The following is a 25338-nucleotide window of genomic DNA, read 5'->3' as shown; positions in this document are numbered from 1 at the left end:
GTTCATTCACCCCCTGCTTATGTCCAGATGTTGCCCGATTGTCAGTTCATTGTCTTTTTACCCATTGTCATCCCACTCTTCCATAAGCCTCAATCTTTGTCAATTTCTTTTTAGAGGGAGTTGGTCACAAACAGCTAAAGCAAGTCTAGCATCAGATATTACTGACTGATCTGTCGAACAGTCGGTTTCTCACATGCCTCGTGAAACAACCACAGCCATTACAGAGCAGGAAAGGTGATAGTGAGGGAAAGAGGTCAGGTTAACACCTGACCTACTCTTGTGAAAGAGACAACACAATCTTTAAAATCAACATTGCAGCAGAGGAAACAGCTGGCTTAATAGCCTTCTAAACGGCAGTGCCCTCTATCATACAATGCCGCAGGTGCGAGCACAACAACAGACAGTACTTTTAGTCACTCAGATGTGATACCCCACAGAATTTAGCTCTCAAATTCAGTTTTGAAAAAGTATCAATCTAAGGAACAGATAGCTGAAAGGCGAACGCATATATGTGTGTATATATATATATCTTCTCGGACTCGGACGGCCAGCTTAATAGACATGGGGATTAAACCCCCCTTGGTAAGGGGAGCGCCGTAAACCGAGATCCGCAACAATATATATATATATATATATATATATATATATATATATATATATATATATATATATATATATATATATATATATATATATGTATATGTATATATATATATATATATATATATATATATATATATATATATATATATATATATATATATATATATATATGTCTCTCCTCCTGTTCTCTCCATATATATATATATATATATATATATATATATATATATATATTGTTGCGGATCTCGGTTTACGGCGCTCCCCTTACCGAGGGGGGTTTAATCCCCTCGTCTATTAAGCTGGCCGTCCGAGTCCTAGAAGATACCGCGCTCCTTCCTGTTGGAAGCAGGGCGATACTTCTGCCCGAGCCACGGACAAGATGGGATTTTGCCGAGCGGTTTAGCAATCCGAAGCTCGAGCCGTTAGCGGCAGTCTAAACCCGATTATAGCGGTTCCTATATCGTGCCACCAATATTCAATTGGGGACAGGATGCAAGTGATCGGATGAGAGGAACCAAAGTACAGCAAGAACAAATATAATTTATTAATTATGTACAAGAAACCCGAAGAGGAAATGAAAGAATGGAATATACAAGAAGAAGAAGAAGCAGTGACACAGGGCAGCCTTAAACAGTCTTATATTATCACACGCCAAGGACAATACAAACACACTTACACTAATGGGGTTGTGGTGGTGGGAAGGAAGAGAAGGGTCCAAGCAGATGGTTCCAGGCTCTGGGTCCACCGCGAAGAATGGCAGGCAGCTTCGCGTGTCGTTGGCGTGCAACCGGACCTTATAATTATGCGGGGGACTGGGATGCCGCATACATAATCTTTGTGCCAACTCTCTCTCTCCCAACGTTCGTCTCAGAGGGTACCCTCGTGCAGGTCGCTCCAACAACGTGACAATCAATCGAGCGCTCCCCGTGCAGTTCGTTCACAATCAGCATCCCCCGGCGCAGTCCGTTATCAATGGCCTCCCCTCGTGCATCTCTCGAGAGGGCTTGGCGCTTGCCCTTTTATAACCCACTTAGAAATCAAGCCGCGCTTCATCGAGCCACGCCTATTAACGAGCTCACCTCAGCCTTGGTTGGCTGGTGGGGGCTTACTGGCCATGCCCTGGTGGTGAGTTGACGTGGCCACACCTCGTTCTTGCCGCCCCGCCCCCTTCTTCTCCAAGCCTGACCTCGTGTTCAATGGCGGCTGAGCCAGGCAGCGAACGCTACTGGCAAGCCCAGGAACACAATTTGGAGGAAGGCTACGCCGCAATATGAATTGACAAGGGGGGCCTACTCTTATTTAATTAATACAACGCAGATTCAACTATTGGGAACAGATCCTTACCTGAAACACATACTAATGAAATAACTAAAGAAAAAGCCTATGGTGTCCTACGTGTTGCAATAGGACCTAACTAGGGTGCGACCTTTGACCTTTTACACCAAAAATGGGAATATTTACAGGGGATTATTTATAAGGAATTATTACAATATTTACAAAGTGGAGAGTTCTAAAAACCGCAACACAGCACCCTCATTTCCTCCAGGGCCGTCCCGGCCCGACATAACTTTAACTTAGTGTGACACTCGGGTGTGGTAACCCTCTACTATGAACTTCACCCTGAGTGCGACATTTTTAAAACAACCAAGTATGTCCCGCCTGCTGCATTGTATTCTATCTATCAGACTCACGCCCACAGAATAACCGAATCACGGAATTAATTCTCAAGCTAAACATTGACGGTGGGGAGCATTATTTACAAGAACACTACTTGGTATTTACACGCGAACCCAGGACCTGTCTTTTGGGAAACAAAAAGAAGATCTTTTAAAAAGAGGAAAGGCATACACTGCACTGCACCGATACTGCCAGCACCAATAAACACCAAAGCACCAAAATGCACAAAAAGCACCAAAAGCACCATCCGGTGCACAGCCATACACTTCGAGAATAATGATGCCTTGCGACGTCTTCTCTGCTGGGCCGATGGTTCTGGATGACTTCTTTGCTTGCAGCCTATTTAATCATAAACAAAAAGGGCACAAAACGCGTCCACTTTTTAATTATGGCCAGCAGGGGCCAACTAAGGGTGGTCCACCTGCATGGCTTAGGTGCCACCTCAACCGTGGTCCACAAGCAAGATCTCCCTGGCCACAATGGCCGGTCCCCAGCAGAGGTGCCAGGCCGCAAAACGTGGGGTCCATGAATGTGGTGCTCGGCCACAGACCTGTGGTCCATATGGTGGTGCTCGGCCACAACAACGTGCGGTCCGGTCCATAAGTGTGGTACCGGTCCAGGCAGGCAGCAGCGAGGGTGCGGGCACACAACTGTGGGCACCTGCGCACTCCCCCCGGGCCCAAAAGAAGCAAATCCATGAGTGGGGGAAGGAGGACAAGCAAGCAGCGGGGCAAGATCGCAAGGGTACACATCAACACAAGGTAATGCAGAGGTGAGGTGCGCAGGAGAGTGAGCCAAGAAAGCTCGTCCCTACCGTACGTCCCCCCCTGTCACCTAATCTACCCTTGCCCTTACCCCGCATTTACACAATTTACAAATCCATCACTACGTCTTGTCTTCCCCATATCTCCCCTCTATACCAAATTCGTCATCAATCCCAATTTCTCATTAATCCCTTTATTCCGAATTTACCATCAATCCCTCATAAGGAGGAAGAGATGGAACAATGAGCACAATGTCACCCCCACGTCATCATGCGTCTTACATACCAGACATTTGCAAAAAACGGTGGTGTGGAGTCCTGTCACCTTGGTGAGTGGATGCGGATGGTGCGAAGAGACTTTCAATCCTAACTACCTTCTAAATGACTTTAACACTTTTACTCTATCCGGGGTCTTTCCCTGCAAAACCATTGGCCATTTTTGCTCTATGTGGTTCTAAGAACCGAACTCCCATTGACCAAACTGTGGTGCTCACCAATTTGGGGTCTCACTCCCCCGATTCTACTCCCTGTGCCCTCGCACAATTTCAGGGCTGCGTCGTGTGGCGCTCCCAGCAGGTCCGCTCACCTGCACACCTCCACCACTGTAGTTGTCTCCCGAGCTTACCTGCTCCTTACCCTAACCTACCTGGGGAAGGGCCCTCTGGCGCTGGCTTATGATGTAAAAATTAACCTTTTGGCTGGACAGGATGACACAGAGATTGCGCACCTACCTTGGTGCTGTTTTGTCCGTGTTCGATCCCAGGACCGACTATATTGAACTGGTGCTCCAGCAAGCAAGGTGTGGCATCAAAAAGTGTGCATCTCTCAATGTACATTAAGCCTGGTGTCTTCTCTGCCAGCATTAGGCAGTGGGTGTTAAATATACCAAGGTGTCTTTTTGATGAATATTGTTATGATTTATTTATTTTATTTTTTATTAATATTTTAATAAAATATTAATAAAAATACAATAAATTGATTATTATAATGATTATCATGTTTTCATATTATTATTATTCATATTGATTATGAATAATAATATTATAATATTATTGTAATTATAATAAATTATAATATTATTTAATATTTTATTTATTTATTCAGTTATCAGTTTAGTACCCTGAAAATTTTTTCCCTTTCAGGGTTTAGTACCCTGAATCAGTTGTACGTCAATCGTGGCCGGCTGGTCGAGCCAAAATGACTTGCGCCAAAAAAATTTCCTGGCCGAACCCACACGAAAGTGGGAATAATTAGTGCAGTAGTGGTCGTAGTAATCATAGTTGCAGTAAAAATAGTGGGAAAATAAAGTGTGTGGGCCGAAAATAAGTTGTCAGGTCGATGTGGCATGGTGTTGATGTGTGCTTGTGTTCTCCACAAGATCCTCACTGGGAGTAAAATCCATCAAAGCTAATTGGCGCTTCTTCTGACATGGCGGAGCGGACATGAAAGGCATATTGCAAAGGATTGTAATTAAAATCAATACAATGCAATGTCAATAGGTTTGGCAGCACTTTCATTCCACGGAGAAAGGCTTAATGGTAAAAATTACTCAATTGACATTTTGCTGCATTTCTCTCATGATTTCAAATCCTTTTCAATCCATTTCACAAACTATTGCAATTATGTGCCAAATTTAACGGGAATAAAAACCCACCATTTGCAATGCTTTTCTAATTGCAGTTTTATAAATGTCTCATGAGCTGCAAGAAAGGGAGAATGTCTAACAATCGGATGTAATGTCTGGTACTGAAAGTGAAACATGAGGCAATTTTGGAAATTATTATTCGATCGAATCATTATCAAATTTTTCACTTCACATCCTCATGTCAGAAAAGGTCAATGGTTCCTGTGCTGTTAAAAATCAGGGCCGAGACATGGTGGCCTACACAGAACTTCATGGAGAAATAATTTAAGTGCCATTTACTGCCTAACAGTACATTATTTTTCATGAGGATGTAAAGTGGGAATCTTTTAAATTATTAGATATACTGGATATTCCCCACCGAGCATGATGGAAGGTGCAGGAGTAAAACACTTACCTTTGAGCTGCCTCGTCTGGGTTTGATCGACCGGACTATAAGCTATTGGATTTTGTTGTTTCGTACACAGAGCGGTACATCACGAAGTGCACTGTTCCTTTGATCGCGTCCTGGATGGTGCCCCATCTGCTAGCATTAGTCAGTGAATGATGAAAGATCCCACCATGTTTTTTAGAGGAGTAGGCCAATTATCACCCGTACCTGAACAGTCAAATGTCAGACCTAGCCCGTGGGTGAGACAGCATAATCTGTGTAGGATTTTATATTGTAAGGTGATTCCATGAAAGGCACTAATGAGCCGCCATAGTGTTTTTGGTGATATATTGGAAGCTAAAGGGTATGGTATGAAGGGTCTGTATTACATGAGTTCAAGCTAATGGAGAAGGTGTTCAAGAGAGTTGCTTAGAATTGATGGGATGCAGATTTGGTTTATGCCAGGTAGAAAAAAAAGAGCAAAAAACCCAGAGCAGAAAAAAGGTAGGAGAACAACATGTTATGTTCATCCTGAAGCAGAAACAGGCGAAATAATTTCACAGGGAATAGTAAATTATAGTGTGGGTGTGTGAATCTGGAGAAAACATGATAGCGTTCCAAAAGAGGTAATATGTTCAGGCCTGGTGGGTGCAAGGATATTAGGCGCCCCAGGTGAACCTTCGTCATTGCCCCCCTCCATAGCCCCACACTCCCTCCGGGAGCCACTATTAACTGTCGAAAATGCATATTGTGCATTAGTACAAATAAAACGTCTGCATTTATAATTACAGATTTATTTCACATGAAAAAAGCTAATCTTGACACTGTTAACCTGCCAGCAGCCAACATTCGTGATTCTGACATTCGCGGACCCCACGTATTCGCGCTTCATACATTGTGACCTGTTTCTACATTTGCAGGCCTGTGCTCTGCATATTCACATTTTTTTCATGGGCTCAAAAACATTTTCCATCCACCCAAAGACCTACTTGGTACTTTGTTGATTATCCCTTTTCACCTATGGGTAGGTATCTCAGGTTAATACTGTTTGTATTTTCTGTTTAAGGAAAGAGCCTGGTTCACCGAGCCACAAAAATGTCTGCATCGGGAGAGTATGGAATGGAGAAGGTTATAGATGGGATATGACGTGGTGAGTGGGGTTTTTTTGTTTTTTTTTGGTATACCAGATAGAGACTCGTGTAAGAGCCAAAATTAATGACAAAAAAAGATAAACGGACACATAAAACATATAATAAAGGGAGCGGGAGACAAGGTGGGGAGAGAGAGGGAAGCACAAGTACAACAATAGAGAACAGGGACATCGGGAGATCTGTGGGAAGGAGAGGGCTTGGGGTGGGCATGGGAAGGGGGGGGGGGGTGGGAGTATGGGGGAGAGGGGTAAAACAAATGGATAATGCTAGGACTTCCAGGAAAGAGGTCGGTATAATTTTACAGGGAAGCACACAAGTACAACAATAGAGAACAGAGACAACGGGAGATCTGTGGGAGGAAGAGGGCTTGGGAAGGGGTGGGGGGGTGGGGGATGGAGAGATATAAAACAAATGGACACTGCTAGGACTTCCAGGAAAGAAGTCAGTATAATTTTACCTGAAGGGTTGCTTAGTTTCTCACACACACACACACATATATACTATATATATATATATATATATATATATATATATATATATATATATATATATATATATATATATATATATATATATTGTTGCGGATATGGGATTTGCATCCATCCATATCCGCTTGTAAATATTCCCCTATTTCCTCAATACTTCCCAACTATCCCCAATCCCCCATTCCCTAGTCCCATTTTCTGTAAACAACACTCTGTAGACCCGACCTCCCCCTATTTCCCCCATTAAATGTCGCACCCAGGTTCACCGCATCTCACGTAGACAACTATAGGACATCTTGCTAGTTATTCTTAGTCTATGTCAGTTAAGGATTCGTTTCCATTAATTCTGACCCTTCGTTGCACCAGAATGTGATTGTATGGCACCGTTAGGAAGTTTAGGACCTCCCAATACCTCCCTGCAGCTCTTCCTCACGGTTCAGAAACAACAACAACAACAACAACAACAACAACAACAACAACAGCGCGGCGGGCGCGGGGAGTGTGCGTCCTCACTCCGGCTTGGTTGGTAGGGGGTGTTGGGAGGGCACGAGGCCTTCCCCACGAGCCGCCATCAAACATGTGCTCGACGGGGTTACCACGTAGGGGCTCGCTGTCAGCTCCTCGTCAAGGGCGGAGCCCGGTAACCCCCGCACCCAATGGGAGCAGTGGACCGGTCCCATCTGGGGCGGAGCCAACCAGCCGAGGGCATGTCACTCCCCACTGAGCATGCGCAGGAAGAGGGAGGTGACGTCAGATGCGCGCTGAGCTTGGAGCAAGCAAGACGTACCCTCCGAGCGCTGTGAGGCCTCCCTGCATCTTTTGGACCGTGCTTGATCCTGCCCCCGAGCCAAGGTGCACCTTGTGCTATCGAACTACCTGTCCTTCCCTGCCATCAATCCCTGTGTAAGTCAGTCTTGTTCCGTTTGTCTGTGGTCTGTCGGGGATAAGATAAGATTGTAACTAAGTGCCCATCTCTTCTGTGTCTTTTACCTCACTCTACCTTTTATCTACCCCTTTTCTCCACCACTAATTATATCCTCCTCCGGAGGGCTTGAGAACTGTACCCCTTGCGTCGTTTCATCTATCCCAGTCGTTGTGTCCTTTCCATCATTGATTTAGCGTAGCGCGATTTGGCCAACGTTCGAGTGGAATCGGGTGAGTTGGGGAAGAATCGGGGGAACTGTTAGGTCGCGGTGGACCATCCGCTCGGCCCATAATAACATCTAATCCGCGATCCGTAACAATATATATATATATATATATATATATATATATATATATATATATATATATATTGTCTTGTGACTCCCTGAGTTAACACCGGGAGAGTTACGGAAGGCCAAACGCAAACTTTTACTCCGAAGACGATGCCCAAATGCGGATTTTATATATGCGAGGGGAGAAAGGGGAAGAGGAAGCTGACGCTTACTTGTCGCACCGGCAGTCCCAAAGCCTGCAAAGAAAATAACTCACACGAACTGGATTTAAAATGTACAAAAATAAACAGGTTTATTAAAACGGAATGCCGGGACAAAGAAAAGCACGACGGTGAAAATAAAGTCCTAAACGGGACGTCCCCACACCAGGCACAAACACAGACGAGGGGATAAAATAACTTGGAAAATAATGTGAAATTACGGCACTTTGCTCAAATGGGCTGAAGTATCCTGTCAGGAATAGTGTCGGCCTCAAACTCGCCGTCCGGACGCGGCTCCATGCTTGGCGGGAAGAAGGCCGCAGTCTGCCCGTTCGTGCGCCACTAGGCCTCACCGAGCGTCCTCTCACTCCTGGCCCCGTCTAGCACAAAGCGAACTAGGGTTGTCACGCCATTCCTCGTTCCCAGCTCCTCGTTCACAACTCGGCCTCCTCAAAATCCCCAGCAAGGTCTCGGCACACTACCGCCAGCGCCGAGGTCCAGAACGTGCAGTCAAGGGGGGAGAATTGTCAGCGCACAAGAGACAAGTGGCAGAGTCGACTCAGAGAAGAAAGAGGGAGGATCCAAAGAGAACAAAATGCCGGCCAGAGTCCTTTTATTGGCCGACACGTGACGCCATCGGCCCTCTCCACCAAAGCCCACAGGTCACCACGTCCTTATCCAGCTCTCCACCTATCAGCGCGCAGTCCACCTCTGATGTCATCAGTGGTCCTTGCCAATCGGCGCTCTGCTCCCTCCTCGGCCTTCCCTTCTTGCTCCACCCTGGCCAAACACGGCTCCTCGGATTTGACACCTTGATTGTGTCTTTGGCCTGCCTGTCTTCTGTGGCGATGTAGCTGGTACGTCAAAATGGCCATACTCAGAACTGGCTTCCGGTTGGTTTTATTATTTATTATGGTTTAATTAATGGGCATTTCCTGCGCTAGTGTCTATTGCGGTGCCATAAGGGACAACGGATAAATCACATAGGGTAAGACATACAGGCTACAGGGATAATTTATCTTTATTCCCAAAGCTAAATAAAATGCCCCGCCCCCTCGTGACGGGGACAGATATACAACTTCATCCGACATCCGGGCGAAACAAATACCCCGGTACTTATTACATGGGGTGATTCTACCCGACATCCGGAGCATATTAATTTATACATCCTACCTGTTCTAAAGTATCTCTACGCTACCGACATAACAATATATATATATAGATATATATATAGATATATATAGATATATATATATATATATATATATATATATATATATATATATATATGAGTCACTATGCGACCCCCATATCATCAGTGGAGAACCGCCAGCAAGGTGTCCCATACAGCTGCTGCTGCACCTTGCTGGGAGCGATAAGCACCGCCTGCCACACGGTAACGTTATCTCTGGTTGGAGAACCAGATTACAGATACCATTATATTATATATATATATATATATATATATATATATATATACACATACAGTGCATTCAGTTCAGAAAGTATTCAGACCCCTTCACTTTTTTCACATTCTGTTATGTTGCAGCCTTATGCTGAAATCGCTTAAATTCATTTTTCCCTCATCAATCTACACTCAATACCCCCATAATGACAAAGAGAAAACAGGATTTTAGAAAGTTTTGCAAATTTATTAAAAAGAAAAAACTGAAATATCACATTGACATAAGTAATCAGACCCTTTGCTACGACACTTTCAATTTAGCTCAGGTGTCTCCCATTTATCTTGATCATCTTTGAGATGTTTCCACACCTTGATTGGAGTCCACCTGTGGTGAATTCAATTGATTGGACATGATTTAGAAAGGCACACACATGTCTATATAAGGTGTCACAGCTGACAATGCATATCAGAGCAAAAACCAAGCCATGAGGTCGAAGGAACTGCCTGCAGAGCTCAGAGACAGGATTGTGTCGAGGCACAGATCTTGGGAAGCCTACCAAAAAATTCTGCTGCATTGAAGGTTCCCAAGAGCACAGTGGCCTCCATAATTCTTAAATGGAAGAAGTTTGGATCAACCAGTACTTTTCCTAGAAATGGCCGCCCGGCCAAACTGTGCAATCGGGGGAGAAGGGCCTTGGTAAGAGAGGTGACCAAGAACGTTGGTCACTCTGGCTGAGCTCCAGAGATCCTGTGTGGAGATGGGAGAAACTTCCAGAAGGACAACCATCACTGCAACACTCCACCGATCTGGACTTTATGGAAGAGTGGCCAGACGGAAGTCAAACAGTTCAATATTGGTTTCATCAGACAACAGAATCTTGTTTCTCACAGTCTGAGAGTCCTGTAGGTGCTTTTTTGCAAACTCCAAGCGGGCTTTCATGTGTCTTTCACTGAGGAGAGGCTTGGAAAGGCCTTTCAAGTCAACCTGGGCATAATTTTAAAGGCAACATACAAACATACTTTCAAGGCAACATACAAATAACATAATTTTCAAAACACCGTTCAACGTGCCTCCATAAACTTCCTCTAAATCCAAAATGAGCCTTTCAAGGCAACCTGGGCCACTCTGCCACACACCCTCCTTCACACATGTACAAACGTTAAAAAAAATATATATATATATATATATATATATATATTGTTTAATTTAGTGTCTCATGTTTTATTTAGTTTAACCATTAAAGTGTAATATATGGTGTATATATTGTGGTTCATGGTATGGTGTGTAAAAATGAACTTTTATTTTGAATTTTACAATAAATAAAAAAATCTAAAACAAGGCTGTGATACCAGTCCGTTTAAAATTATGCAATTTAACCTCAACATCTATCTTCGTAAGATAATACAAAATACCGTATCATCCTTCCATCTTAAACTCCGAGCAGTTAAAATAAAGTAACATGACACTCTGCGCAAAAGGGTGAGCTAACCTTTTGGAATTTCATTTGTAAGCATTTAATGGAAAGTGTAATCACGTGCATTCGTGTTCGTAAAATTGTTAACTTTTTCCCCTTATGAGCCATGAACCGCTGGGAACTTTTCCCCGTTTCCACCGTCACCTCCGCCCCCCCCCCCCCCCCTTGACATTCGCGGATTCGCCATTCACGGCATTTTTCAGGAACGTATCCCCGCGAATGCCAAGGCCCGACAGTACACTTTTCACAGGATACATGCTCTAAGGAATGCTCATAATAATGTGCAATATGCATCACGTGATGTCATACTATGCGCTCCTTCAACAAAGTTCATCATTATATAATTTATTCTTTTACTTTCCATGCTTTCAGCTTCCCAAATATATACACAAGTCCCTTCAGGTGATTTTTTTGTGTGTAATTCCATGTTCTATTGACAAGGTGGATAGCCCAACAAGTGGTTTTTGCATCATTCAGGAATGAATGTATGTTTTTATCATCTTTAGCTTGGAAAAGCTTCGCTCACCATTGGCCACAGAAACAGGGAGGGTGAAGAGGATGCAGAAAGCAATAAATTTGTTGGGGACATTATCGATGAGGTTATCTTTTACAAAGTTCAAAACATCTTATGGTTGTGGCCACTTTGGAACTTGTCTTGTAATCTGGATCCAACTCACTGAACAAATCGGAAACATCAATATGTTTGGCGTCCCCATGTTGTAAATCTTGCTCTAGCTTCAAGCAATGTTCCATCATTTGCTTTGATGTTCCATTCTGGAAACAACATCAAAGAGGAAGGCAAACGCAGAACGGATTCGATGCATCTTTGTGAATCGTTCTTTAAACGATCTGCGTCAAGAAATGAAAAATAAAAGTTCACTTGGAATTTCTCCTTGGAGTTCTGAATCGGCTCATCGTTTCATACGTGAACTGCTTCTGTTTCTCCTAATACGGACCGGGTCTGGTTCGAAGTGTGCAGGTATCTCCATCTCCTCAGCCACCACACCCACGATATATCAACCAGCTTAACGTGGTCACCAAACCCAGCGCAGCATGTACCACAGATAGTAAAGACTGGGGGAAAGGAGGTCGAACCAGTGGGGAAGGCGAGACAAAGCAGAGAAAGAAAGAACCTTTTACGTGTTCCCCACACGATGCCTCCATGAGGTCGGTGCTGGGTTCACTAAAGATGGCGGAGCTCAGGTGGCGTTCACAGAGATAAAAATGTTGCAGTGGCATCCATCGTTAAGCCCCTGTCACACCTTGACGATTTAGCCAGCGTATGCCGACGTATCAAAATTGAGTGCTGGTGTGAGTCATACGCTGGCATACGTCGACAAATTTTGTGCATGCACGAAATTTGTCGACGAGCTCGGCGTACTACGACGTATGCCAGCGTGCTTCAGCGTGCTCTTAACGTAGCCAAATTTTTCATACGTCGGCATACGCTGGCTAAAACGTCAAGGTGTGACAGCGGCGTTAGCAGAAGTTTTCAAGTGGAGTTCTCACTTCAAATTTACTTCAAATCACGATCGTGTGGCATACTTGCATCATTCTCGGGGAGGGGACGGATTTCCTGGCTTACAGATGTGAGACGTTAACAGTTCATATTAAAGGGAAAACACAAACTCTGCTTGTTTACTCGTGTAAATGCATGAATAGTTTTTGCATTCTTTTTTTTTGCCGCCCCCAAATTTTGCAGGTCTAGGTGACCGTCTGCTTTGCCTAGTGGTTAAACTGACCCTGGGTATATTAGTGTTTAATGATTAAGAGGTACCTGAAAGACTGTTAAGGATAGTTGAGGTGATGTATGAGGGGGCTAAGATATCAGTCAAAATGAAGATTGGTTGTTCAGTTGAGAATTTATAGGTAGGTTAACATCTAGGGTCAGCTCTTAGTCCCATTATGTTTCTGTTGGTGATGGATATACCAAGTGAGGGAGTGTGAAGATTACCTTCGGATATTATGGGTTGGTAGTGTGTACTAGATGATTTGGTAGTGGCGGCAGATACTAACATTCTTGAGGAGGGATTTCAGGATGCAATGGTTTCATGGCAGGAATATTTGTAAACATGTGAACTGAGGATAAATGTGGGGAAAACAGAGGTAATGGCGAGCAAGAGACATAAGAGATGTAGATATTTTGTATCAGGCAGCCAATAAGTTAAAGCAGATGGGAAAATTCAAGTAGCTGGATTCAATTTGACAGTGATCGAGGGTTCATCCAAATCCATCCACAACTTTTTGAGATATCCTATTCACAGACAAACACAGACAAACATACAGGGGTGAAAACATAACCTCCATCCACCTTAGGTGGTGGAAGTAAATATTCCTGTTAGATTAAGGAAAAATATTTCCAAATTGGTAATTGAACTAGTTATCTTGTATAGGAGTCCTGGACCTTGTGACTGGAAGAGAAGAGATTGCTGCAGAAGATGGAGATGCAAGTGCTGAGAGGGCTTATGGGGATCCCTCTGAGGGAAAGTAAGAGGATTGTGGATATGAGGAGGTGGAAATTATTAAGGGATATGAGTGAAAAGGCATGAGAGATGTCTGTGTTGGTTTGAGCATGTGATCTCAGGAGGGAGCAGTGGGATATGCCATCATGCAGGTGCAATATGGATGCATTTCACTGAATCAGAAGGTGCAGAACAAAATTGAGGTGGAAAGAAGTGCTGAAGATGGACATGATTGAGGTGGAGGTCCAGAGACTGTGTGCTTGTAAGAGAAAAACCTTGCGTGGCTGACCCCACAACAAGGTGGAATTAATTGGGGGCAATGAAAGTGATAGTAGTAGTCGTTTTTGTTTGTATCAGGAGCAGTACATCGTAGTAGTACATGGGGCTGGCAATATGGCCTTGAGGTATGGACACTCGCCTCTAAGCTGTCTAGCCCGAGTTTGAATCTCAACCCAGCGATGAACTGTCATTCTGGTGTTTCACAGGCTGGCTGATTCATCAATGTGTGTGCCGTCCCTGGGTTTTACGTTGAACTGGGCGTCCCATTTGCCTGGATTAGTTGGTGGACGTTAAAGATCCCCTTGTGTCCTTCGTCAAGAGTAGACAAGATATCGGCACCATGACCAAATTCCAAATTGCTACCCTGACTACCTGAGTCTGAGTGGCGACCCGATCACGGCTGCAGCATGGTAACTCCTTTGGTAGCACCAACGCTCTGCAGAGAGAATGGTACAGAATGATGATGAGTAGAACATGTTTGTTGCAAACAGAAAAAAAAATTTCAGGGAATGAGTTTAAATGCCAGTTTATCAGCAATTATTCTCACACAAGTGGAATTAGCATTTTCACTTAATTTCTCTTTTGGCAGTTCAACAGTTTCCATGTTCAAATCGTGCTTGCAAAGATAAGTGTCATGGTGAACCCAAATTGGCAAGCAGATACATGACATTCAGATCACCTCTGAATGTGTCGTCTCATGTTGATATCCTGGGGAATTGTGATCTTTACCATAAACAGTGTAAAATTATTTCTTTCCACTACATCTTTAAACCCTACAATTATTTCCACATTCCTGTAGGGTTGACTGGGGAAAGTTTTAAGCCAAAACCTGAAACAAACCCACTGGTTATGGCATTAGGCCCAATTTTAGGCCCGTTAGGTGCATCCAATTTTCTTTGATCATCCTTGAGATGTCTCTACAACTGGAGTACACCTGTGGTCAATTCAATTGATTGGACATGATTTAGAAAGAAACACCTTTCTATATAAGGTCCCACAGTTGGCAGTGCATTTCAGGCAGAAACTTTACCATGAAGTCCAATTAACCGTCCGTAGAACTCCGAGATAAAGTTTTGAGGAGACATAGATCTGGGAAAGGTTATGAAACAATTTCTATGGTGTTGAAAGTTCCCAAGAGCACAGTGAGCTCCATCATTAGGAAATTGAAAGAATATGGAACTACGCAGACTTTTCCTAGAGCTGGTCATCTGACCAAACTGAGCAACTGGGCAAGAAGTACCTTGGTCAGTGGTCACGGAGGTGACAAAGAACCCAATGACCACTCAGACAGAACTACAGAGTTCCTTGGCTGAGATGGGAGAACCTGCTGGAATGACGACAGTCTCTGCAGCACTTCACAAATCCAGGCTTTATGGGAGAGTGGCCAGATGGAAGAAACTCCTAAGAAAAAGGCACATGCCAGCACGCCTGGAGTTTGCATAAAGGCACGTGAAAGACTCTGAGAGCATGAGGCAAAATATTCTGTGGTCTGATGATATGGAAATTGAAGTCCTTGGCCTGAATGCAAAGCTCTATGTCTGGCGAAAACTGGGCACAGCACATCACCCATCTAACACCATCGCTACCGTGAAGCATGGTGGTGGCAGCATCATGCCATGGGGATGCTTTTCAACGGCAGGGAATGGGAGACTTGTAAGGATAGCTGGAAAATGAATGGAGCCAAATACAGGCAAATACTTGAGGTGAACCTGCTTCGTAGTGCAAAAGACCTTAGACTGGGGTGAAAATGTGCGTTACAACAGGACAATGACCCCAAGCATACAGGCAAAGCAACACTGGAATGGTTTCAGAACAAGAAACGTGAAAGTCCTTGAGTGGCCCAGCCAAAGCCCAGACTTGAATCCCATTGAGAATCTGTGGAAAGACTTGAAGATTGTTGTTCACTGATGCTGCCCATACAACTTGACAGAGCTTGAGCAAACCTGCAAAGAAAAATGGGAGAAACTACCCAAATCCAGATGTGCAAAGTTGATGCAGACATGATACCCAGGAAGACTCAAAGCTGTAATCGCTGCCAAAGGCGCTTCTACAAAGTATTGACTCAGGGGGTTGAATACTTATGTAAATTAGATATTTCTGTATTTCATTTTTAATTATTTTGTAAAAATTTCTGAAAAGAATTCCACTTTGAAATCATGAGGTATTATCTGTAGATCATTGTCAAAAATTCTCAATTTAATCCTTTTTAAATTCAGGCTGTAACGCATCAAAATGTGAAAAAGTCAAGGGTTGGGAATACTTTCTGAAGGCATTGTAGATAGCTCGAAGGAGTGTGCTACCTCTGCACCATCTTGTCAGACTTAATATAAACTGTAATTGTGGTGCTATTTCGGCAGGGTGATGTGACATGAATCACTATTTTTTTGAGAAGTCCAATAAAAGACCATCTATATATTAAGAACATAAAAAAACGTGGGAGGGAAGAGTGGTGGAAGGATCTAAATTAGGTGAAAAGGAATTGGGAAGTGAGACCATTTGTTGTTTAGAGTAAGGGACGAACAAGAAAATGGGGGGGGGGGAGGGGGGGTAAAAAGGAATTGTGAACGTGACATTTCGATGGAATTGCCTTGATTATTTTGTATTCTATGAATTGAAAAAATACCTGTCATTGAAAAATCTTTTACTGACCATTGCTAACATCCAATACACACTTGATGTTACTGTATGTCCCATAATATTCTACAGCCACAGATCTCATTGGGTGAAGCTTTGGTTTGGTTTCAATGGAACATTTGAAATGATTGACTATGTCAATGCATAGGTGATCAAGTAAACGTCAATGATGCACATATGGCAATCAGAATCAATGGGGAATTAAAACTAGATATTAACAAGAAGAAAAAGACATAAAGTGTCATAGCTGCATAGCACTCGTGGTTTTAGTAATTTTGCTGTAAGGAGTTAAAGGCCATCAGTCAGCCATCTTTGGTTGGATTACAAAACAAAATATTTTGCATATGTATACTCTCATGTATTGTCTTTGTGCCAAATTTGAACCAAATCGGTCCATGCATGTCCGATAAATGGTTGGGGACACGGTCAAGTAACAAAATGGTCGCCAGTCAGCCATCTTGGATCTGATCTCGTGCTTATGCAAGCCATCAATCATTATCTCTGCGGAAAGTTTGAATTAGATCGGTAAATACATGTCCGAGAAATAGTTGAGGACGTGTTCAATATCGGGGTTTTTTTTAACTAAAATGGCCGCCAGTCTACCAGTCGGCCATTTTTATCAGAATGCAAAATAAAGTGAGGTGCACGTGTATGCCATTATGTACTATGCTTGTGCCAAATTTGAACAAAAAAGGACCACACATGTAAAAAAAATGTTTGGGGACATGTTTAAGAAACAAAATGGCCGCCTGTCGGCCATCTTTGATCTGATCTTGAAAATAATGACGTGCATATGTAAGCCATAATTCGTTATCTGTGTGCCAAGTTGGAACAACATCGGTAAATGCATGTCCGAGAAATGGTTGAGGACGTGTTCAACATTGTGCTTTTTACAACTAAAATGGTCGCCAGTCGGCAATCTTTGATCGCACCGCGAAACAAAATGATGCCCATATGTATACCCTCATGTATTGTCTTTGTGCGAAGTATGAACAAAATCGGTCCATACTTGTCCGAGATATGGTTGCAGATGCACGCACAGACAGACGGGTGGACGAGACCCAGTCCATAACCCCCCCCCCACCCCCCCTCCCCCGTTTCGGACTAAGTCCAACGGGGGCTAATAAGAATAACCGATATAATGGGGGAGGGGATGGAAGCCTTAGGGTTGGGAAAGGGAGGTTGAGGACTTGGGGTTGGGAGGTGGAGGTTGAGGACTTGGGGTTGGGAAGTGGAGCTTTAATACTTGTGTTTCGGGAGGGGGGGGGGGGGAGGGGTTCGGTGATTTGGGATTTATGAGGGTGGGAGGGGTGGCCAGAGGGTTGAGGACTTTTCACATTTCACATTATGCAGATGTTCCATGGTCCTTGTTGGTATAATAATATTGAGTGGTCAGTTGTGTTAGTCAAATGCATCAAGGTTCCATACTGAGAACCCCTTTTATTCCAGATATCCTATAGCTCGTTTACCTGTCATTCCTCCAACTATTTGCCAATCCAGGGGTGATCTCAATAGTGGAATAATGTGATTTCTAATAAGGCTCGTCTCATTTTACAGGCAGTTAAAGGTAACGCAGCAGTAATTATTGCGGCAGGGACTGTCTGCTATACGCCTGTAATTAACAGCAGCATAATAGGGCTGTCGCAGTAACCAGTGAGGATCTGCAGAGGATGGGCGTGCTAATGGCTACAGTTAATGGACTCACGAGATCCCTAAACAGCTGTCCATAAAAACTAAACGGTTTCTCTATGATGGACAACTTCCACCGGGTTATTGTCGCCACTGAAACCAACTCTTGCTTTCCAAACATCTTTAAAAAAGAAGATCTCAAAATGGGCTTGGAACATTCATGCCAGTGACACCAGCTCTCGCACATTTCAGGGAGAGATTTTTAAAATCAATTTAATTTCGTGTAAGTTTCCAGCTATGTGCTGCCAGGATGGCTTTTAGACCTTAGACTTAAGAGGCATGCAGGCTCGGATCCATGATTTTAGCTTGGGGGAGCGGGGTGGAAGGTGCAGAAATTGACATTGCACTGAAAATTATAATTTAGCCGAGCAGAGAGGGAACATTTTTTGTGGGTGTTTCTTTTTGTCATAAATTCGAAAGACCATTCTAAATATAGACAAGGAGCAATGTAAGACAGTTTGTTTGTTTTTTTTTGTATACAAGATCCCGGTGTGAAGTTTAGAATAGGTACACCGTATCCCTGCGTGTCGTAAGAGGCGACTCAAAGGGTTGGCGTCAGGAAGGGCATCCGGCCATAAAACATTGCTTCAAAAAGGGGACCACGGTGCCCAAAAAAAGTCCAACCCCCACTCTGCGGGGAAAAATGGCCTCTAAAGGTGGTTCTTCTTCTTCTATACAAGATCGAGGCTCGTGTAAGAGCTAACATCAATCACAAAAAAAAAAAAACGGACACACAAAACATACAATAAGGGGAGCGGGAGACAAGATGGAGAGAGAGAGGGAAGCACACAAGTACAACAGCAGAGAACATTGGGAGATCTGTGGGAGGGAGAGGGCTTGGGAAGGCTGGGGGGGTGGGGGGGGGCAGCTATAAACTGTCTCCTTGTGTTTTACATGTTAGGTGGAGCAAACATCAGGAGGACAAAACCTGAGGACCTGTCTGCGACAGCATTGGTCATTGGTAGATGTTAAAGATCCCACGGTGTTTTTCGCGAAGATTAGGCGAGTAATCGATGGCACCATGAACAAGTTCCAAATTCCTGCTCAGTCGAAGTTCATATCTGGCCGGTCAGATCTTGCCAGCCTGTCGGTGCTGCCGAAGGATTTTCTTGCAAGGGTTACACTGGATGGTGTAACACAAAGTTATGGTGTAACACACACAGAGAAGCTTTTGAGTCACTACTGAAGCCAAATTGCGGATTCCCTGCAGCGCAACTCCACTTGGGAAGGAAGGTGTGCTTCTGGTGAGAATGGTACCTTTTTAACAGCCTTGGTGGCCACACAAAGTCCAATATGGTAAGCCATAAGAAAAGATATGATCCCATTATCCACGTGCACCTGATCCGTGGCAGGTTGTGGCAGCTAATCCAACCGCCTGCCGTGTGAAGAATTCTTTATCACGGACAAATGTCAACTCACCTTCGATATCCATTCAAGATCAATGTGGTGTGTTTTATCACCTGTCTTTCTTTGTGTTATTTGTCAGGTTTTGTAGTTGTAGTTATTCCCCTTCATCCTTTTTCATCCTAAAAGCATCGCGTCGTGCCCTAAGTAGCTTACACTTAACTTACAATGTTTACAAATAGTGTTCATTTTGTTTATATGATTCACATTATATTTTTCTGTTGTAATTCTTTCTGGTCTTTTGTTCTAATTTCTAATTTCTGGTTTTCTTTCTGGTCTAATTTCTAATTTCTAATTTCTAAATTTCTAATTTCTGGTCAAATCCGTTTCTGGTGTTTGTTCCCCCTCCATCCCCTCCCTTACCTCAAATGGCCACACAGTTGACATCGCACGTGACAAAGCCGAATGCCTCAACTCTGTGTTTGCCTCAAAATCCTTAGTCCCAAACCCATCTCTCTCTGTTCCCACCCTTCCCATTCGAACCCAACTGCTCCTGGACTCTGTGTCCTTCTCTCCTGACAAGGTGGAGGAGTTTTTGTCAAACCTCGACTCTGATTCTGCAACTGGACCAGACGGCATCAGTCCACAGGTCCTAAAATCCTGCTCTGCCGCTCTATCTCACCCTCTCTCTGTTCTTTTCACCCTATCTTTTGCTCAAGGTCATCTGCCAGCATCCTGGAAATCAGCAAACATTACCGCTTTACACAAAAAAGGTGCAAAAATAGATCCTTGCAACTACAGACCAATCAGCCTGCTCCCAATTATCAGCAAAGTCATGGAATCCATCATTGCTTCGGATATGAAATCTTTCCTCTCCTCCAATGGCTTGATCTCTGATCATCAATTTGGTTTCAGACCAGGTCACTCTACTCTGGACATGCTGCTTCTGCTGTCTCAACAATGGATGGAGGTCCCCAATGCCAAACAGGAAATCAGAGCTGTCTCCCTTGACATATCACGTGCCTTCGATACGGTCTGGCACCCAGCTCTGCTCACCAAACTCTCCTCCTATGGTATCCATGGAAATCTCCATGCATGGCTTGCGGACTTCCTCTCTGGTCGTAGTCAACGTGTGGCCCTGAATGGATTTCTCTCATCTCCCCTTCCTGTTCAGGCTGGAGTTCCCCAAGGCAGTGTGCTGGGCCATGTGCTTTTTATGGTCTTTATCAATGATCTCTCCGACTCTCTGGAAAATCCTCTCTATCTCTTTGCTGATGACTCCACTCTCTGCCGCTCCATTCCTCTTCCCTCAGATCGGCAGTCTGCAGCCTCCTCACTCTCTGAAGACCTGGACAAAATCACAGACTGGTCAAACAAGTGGAACATGTCTTTCAATCCTGACAAATCTCACACTCTTACTATGTCTCTCCGAAAAGATCGACTGGACAACCCTCCCATCTACTTTCTCAACAATCCTCTCCAAGAAGTTCTGTCGCTCAAGCTTTTGGGTCTCACTATCTGCCATGATCTTTCTTGGGAAAACAACATTTCCAAGCTGGCCTCCAAAGCCAGTCGCCGACTGGGCATCCTCCGTCGTGCGAAGTCCTTCTTAGGCACACCTGAGCTCCTCACCACATACAAGGCTTTCATCCGCAGCTCAATGGAATACTGTTCTCCCCTATGGGCTGGTGCTCCTGCCTCACACCTGGCTCGGCTTCACGCTGTTGAATCCAAAGCTTTCAGAATCATTGGAATCTCCCGCGATGAAGCTATCTCTGAGGGCCTTTCACTCACTCACCGCAGGCAGGTAGGTGGTCTTTCTGTCTTCTACCGACTCCTCTCCGGCCTTGCTCCCCCAGCTCTCTCTGTGCTCTGTCCCCCAAATATTCCTACAGGTCGCACAAGATCTGCCAGCCACCCTCTGATGGTTAAACTGCCGAAATCTCGGCTCTCTGCTCACCTTCACTCTTTCATTCCTCTTTTCTCCCGCCTCTGGAACAAACTCCCACACTCACTTCAATCACACTCCTCCCTCCAGGTCTTTAAAACAGCTGTTCACCACCATCTCTTATCTTCCCCCATCCAAAACCTTGATCTTTTCTACCCCCACCAATTCACCCCAGATCCACCTTGTTTGAAATTCCAACCTCTTTCCTAGAATCCTGGCAGTGTCCATATGTTTTATACCTCTCCCACCCCCCCCCCCCCCCCTTCCCATGCCTCGCCCCCAAAGCACTCTCCCTCCCACAGTTCTCTCGATGTCTCCATGTCTCTCGGTCCCTGCTCTCAAATGTTGCGTTTGTGTCCTTCCCCCTCTCTCCCCATCTTGTCTACCGCTCCCGATCTTATTTGTTTTATGTGTCTGTTTGTCTTTCTGTGTGATTAATGTTCGCTCTTTCACGAGCCTCGATCTTGTATACAAAAAAAAAAAAAAAAAAAAAAAAAATTATGATTCATATTTATGTTAAACTCCATCCAGCAAAATGACTAAAACCACGTGGGCTATGATATTTTATGTCTTTTTCTTCTTGTTATGCCTCCGCCGACGAAGTTGCCGAAGGCATTATATTTTCAGGTTGTCCGTCCAGCTGTCCGTCCGTGATACGCTTTTGTTACCGCGATAACTTGAGAACAGCTAAAGAGATCTTAGTCAAACTTGGCACAGGTATGTATAATGAGGTAAAGATGAACTGCTTAGATTTTGGGGTCACGAGGTCAAAGGGCAAAGGTCAGAGGTCATGTTAGGTAAAAATCCTGTTACCACAATAACTTGCAATAACTTGATGGGATTCTAACCAAATTTGGTACACTTATGTAGAATGACATAAAGATGAACTGATTAGATTTTGGGGTCAAGAGATCAAAGGTCGAAGTCTGTAATAGGTCTATAACTTGAGAACGGCTGAAGTGATCTAATTCAAACTTGGTACAGGCATGTATAATGATGTAAAGGGTAAGCGACAAAATTTGGAGGTCAAAGGTCAAAGGTCAAATCTGTAATAGGTCTATAACTTGAGAATGGCTAAAGGGATCTAATTCAAACGTGGTACAGATATGTATAATGATGTAAAGATTAACTGATAAGATTTTGGGGGTCCCGAGGTCAAAGGCCAAGTTCAGAAGTCATGTCAGGTAAAAATGTGCTAACTTGGGCACAGCTGAATGGATTTAAATCAAACTTGATACAAGTATTATAATTATGTGATAATGTGGGCGAAGGCACATAAGTTGAAGTCGTGACGTCAAAGAGTGCCGTTCTAGTTGTTAATATTACAGTGCCTTCAGAAACTATTCACACCCCTTGACTTTTTCACATGTTGTTATGTTACAGCCTGAATTTAACATGGATTTAATTTGAGATTTTTTTGTCAATGATCCACACATGATGTCAAAGTGGAATTATTTTTTTTTGAATTTTTTACAAAATAATTAAATTTACATGAGTATTCAACCCCCTGAGTGAATGCTTTGTAGAAGCGCCTTTGGCAGTGATTACAGTCTCAAGTCTTCTTGGGTATTTCTGTATCAGCTTTGCACATCTGGATTTTGGGAGTTTCTCCATTCTTCCTTGCCGATTTGCTGAAGCTTTGTCAAGTTGAACTTAGGGGAGAGTCAGGGAACGTCAATCTTCAAGTCTTTCCACAGATCCTCAATGGGATTAAAGTCTGAGTTTTGGCTGGGCCACTCAAGAACTTTCACATTCTTGTTCCTAAGCCATTCCAGTGTTGCTTTGGCTGTATTCTTGGAATCATTGTCCTGGTGAAACGTAAATCTTCACCGCAGTCTTAGGTCTTTTGCACTCTGAAGCAGGTTCTCCTCAAAAATATTTGACATTTTCAGAATTCTCTCCCACGGAATATTTTGTCTCATGCTGTCTTTCTTGTGCCTTTTTGCAAACACCAGGCGTGCTGTCATGGTAACTTTTTCTCTGGAGTGGCTTCTGTCTGGCCACTCTCCCATAAAGCCTCGATTTGTGAAGTGCTGCAGAGACTGCTGTCCTTCCGGTATTTCCGGTAGTCCTTCCATCTTAGGCAAAGAACTCCATAGTTCTGTCAGAGTGGTCATTGGGTTCTTGGTCACCTCCCTGACCAAGGTCCTTCTTATCCGGTTGCTAAGTTTGGTCGGACGGCCAGCACTGGGAAGTCTGGGTCGTTCTATATTCTTTCCATTTCCCAATGATTGAGCTCACTGTGCTTTTGGGAACTTTCAGCACTTTTTTGTTCCAGGAACTGGGAACTTCCACCACATAAATTGTTATACTCTTCCCCAGATGTAGACCAGCTCACAATTACATCTCAGAGTTCTATGGATAGTTCCTTGGACCTCATGGTAGAGTTTCTGCTCTGACATGCACTGTCAACTGTGGGATCTTCTATAGAAAGGTGTGTTTCTTTCTAAAACACGTCAAATCAATTGAATTGGCCACAGGTGGACTCCAATCAAGTTGTGGAGACATCTCAAGGATGATCAAAGGCAACTGGATGCACCTGAGCTCCATTTGGAGTGTCATAGCAAAGGGGTTGAATATTGTTACGCAACTGTGATTAACACCACAGTTACGGATGGCCGATTTGCGAGACTTTAACTCCCGAGGCGAAACTCGATGGCGGATTCAAGTTCAACACAAACGCGCGGAATGGCGGGACACAGCGAAGGCTCCGCAACCTTACCTATTACAATCAAACACCCAGGAAAACTGCGTTCAGATATATATACAGAAAATAATATAAGGATTTATTATTGAAAAGTAATACAGTGAAAAAGCCGCGCCGGTAAATCTAATAACTCTAAATCGGGACGTCCCCACACGACTGACAGCAAACACGATACGAGGGAGATTATGAATACAAAAATAACACGTCACGTCGTTCAAATGTACGCGGATGCGGCTTATCTGTCTTTCGTCGTCTTGGTGGCGGCCGTCCACACCGCCCCTTTTGGCCCGATCGCACACCACCAGGTCCTTCGCTCTAAGCTCCACGAGGCCCCGCTCCAAGCACCACGCGTCCGACGCGTGGCCAGCAGCTTTACACGAGGACGATCTCCACAAGGCCCGTGCACCAATGGTTCAACGGAGGGCTCGACTTGCAACGAACTGCTGCGAACTGCCGCGTACTCTGTGGGCTTGGTGTGCTCGGTGTGTGAACTAACTCTCCACCAACTGCCTTCGGGGAGCTTTTCCACCAACTGTCTTCGGGGAGCTTTTCCACCAACTGTGTCTCTGCGTCGACTGTGTGCTCCAACCAACTCCTACGAACTCTCTGGTGTCTGCCTGCGTCTGCCCGCGTCTGCCTAAAATGGCGTCCGACCGTCGCATATATTGGTGGCCGATGACGTCCCATTGGCGCACTCCTCAGCCAATCATAGCCTCCCAACTCGCCCAGGTCACGCCCTCTGCGGCATGCGACTCCTGACATCTCCCGTCCGTGACCCCCCCGCGGTCGTTGTGTAACACGTGCCGGCGAGGTTGGTAGGCCTTTGAGGTGCGAACGGCGGCGGCCAACCGTGGCGGTGTTTTTGGCCTGGTTTCCTGTCTATTTATTACGAAGTCAATGTCAGGGAAAGGGAATTATTTAATGTTGCGCTAAGGACCTAACTAATGTTTATGTGGTTTGCAGTGCCATAATGGACAAAGGTTTGACTACCAGGTGAGACTCACAGGGGCGTTACCTTTAATCCCTCACTATTTAACACTCGGACCTCCAGGTAGATCCACAATCATACATCTTGCCCCGACAAACGCCTAAACATCAAGAACTTATTACATGTAGAGTCCCTGTCACGACAGCCGAATACCTACCTATTCAGATCTACCTAGCTCTAGATATTGCTCTACCAAATTCATAACACAGCCCCCCCCCTGGAACCGTAGCTCCTGCAAGGTTCACCGCAGGCGCTACCATTCCAGCCTTAACACTTACTGTCACACACTTAATTAACCT

At 44.3% G+C, this 25338-nt stretch overlaps 1 protein-coding gene across 1 annotated transcript in view; it reads right to left on the bottom strand.

Annotated features, from left to right (window-relative positions):
- The window catches only part of CSMD3 (CUB and Sushi multiple domains 3), a 1283181-nt gene that overhangs the window by 667070 nt on the left and 590773 nt on the right, over positions 1 to 25338 (bottom strand).

The sequence above is a fragment of the Myxine glutinosa genome, chromosome 11 (genome assembly GCF_964187855.1).
Source record: "Myxine glutinosa chromosome 11, kmMyxGlut1.1, whole genome shotgun sequence".
Classification (NCBI taxonomy): domain Eukaryota; kingdom Metazoa; phylum Chordata; class Myxini; order Myxiniformes; family Myxinidae; genus Myxine; species Myxine glutinosa.
This window is presented reverse-complemented; position numbering and strand designations above follow the sequence as displayed.